This window comes from Pygoscelis adeliae, unplaced genomic scaffold (genome assembly GCF_000699105.1).
Source record: "Pygoscelis adeliae isolate BGI_AS28 unplaced genomic scaffold, ASM69910v1 Scaffold197, whole genome shotgun sequence".
In the NCBI taxonomy this organism is placed as follows: Eukaryota; Metazoa; Chordata; class Aves; order Sphenisciformes; family Spheniscidae; genus Pygoscelis; species Pygoscelis adeliae.
This window is the reverse complement of record NW_008825105.1, coordinates 2,878,706-2,880,080: the sequence shown is the minus strand read 5'-3', so window position 1 is coordinate 2,880,080 and position 1,375 is coordinate 2,878,706. Positions and strand designations below refer to the sequence as shown.

The following is a 1,375-nucleotide window of genomic DNA, read 5'->3' as shown; positions in this document are numbered from 1 at the left end:
GCGCGGCGGTCAGGGCTGGCACCTGGCTGGGCACCAAAGGTAGGAGCATCAGTGGGGACCCAGACCCCCGGTAGCACCGAGCCTGGGGACACATGTCCAACAGCGGGGCACAGCTCCTGTCCGTCCCCCCTGCGCGTGTCCTTACCAAGAGCTGCTTGGGGATGACGGCGATGCTGACTCTGCGGCGGGCAGACCCCTGCAATGGAGGGGCTGGGGGTGAGCACCGTGCCTGCTGCCTCCCTGTGCTCCCCATCCCCTCCTTCCCCATCGCCTCCCCAGCACAGGCAAGGGACACCGAGGAGGAGAAGGGACGCTGCCAGCCTCCCACTGGCCATGGCGCTAAGGGGGGAAGCTGGAGAGCTGGTGAGATGAGGGAAGGTCAAAGCCAAGAGATTTGCGCCTGTCCTTACTGCTTCAAGCCGTGCCGGTGGGGCTGCCTAACCCCCTCCCCGAGCGCTCCCCTACCTCTTGAGCTGTAGGGGAATCAGTGCCGAATTCGAGCTGGTGCTAGAGAACAGCCAAGCCTGCGGCTCTCGTGCTATGACCCTGCAATGCAGAGGGACCTGCCTGAGATCTCCTGGACAAGCAGCCCCCAACCCCGGGCACCCTGTCTCCCCAACCCCGGGCACCCTGTCTCCCCGCAGCCCTCTGAGGCCACCCCTACATTTTGCCTCATCCCCAGCATTTCTAGCAGCCTTTGGCGGCGGCAGGCGGTTGGCGGGGTGGGCTTTGCCGGGGGACTAGCGGGTGCATGGGGACCGCTGGGCAAGGGAGAGCGGCAGGGCACGGGGAGGCGGTGGCTCAGGGGCCGCTGAACTGGGACCCAGTTACCTGCTGGAAAGTTCGCATCAGGGGGTGAGGCCTCAGCCGTGGCTCCGCATCGTCTGGGAGCAAAGAGAAGCAGCCTTACATCACCCCCAAAAATTAAGTCGTGGCTGATGCACAGATGGTTGCAAACCTCCCTCCCATCAAAAGCTGTCCTGGCCACATGCTCTGTGCTTGGCACAAGTCACAGGGGTGCCCCGGCCGGGGGGACCTTGCTCGCATGCATGGTGATGGTGTGCGTGGGGTTTGGCGTCCAGGGACAGAGAGTCCTTTGTGTGTCCCGTGCCCCCCTGCTCCGCATTCCCAGCTGGGCCGTGAGATGATGGCTCTCCGGCCACCAGCACCTGCTCCCACACTGCGTCTGCTGTTACACTGGCCCCTCGCATTTGTCAGCGGGTCCCAGCTGTCACCTGCCCCCGGTCCCCAGCTCGCACAACCCGCCGGCTCTGCGGTGCGGGGTCACACTGACCCCCCGGAGGGATTCGGGACCAAATCCTGCAGGGTCGCCCCGTGCAAACCCCACGCGGGCCCCGGCAGCAGAGCCCACCTC

General features: G+C 65.6%; 1 protein-coding gene across 1 annotated transcript in view; it reads right to left on the bottom strand.

Moving 5' to 3' along the window:
• FANCE (Fanconi anemia, complementation group E) overlaps positions 1–1,375 on the bottom strand; it is a 21,511-nt gene that overhangs the window by 828 nt on the left and 19,308 nt on the right.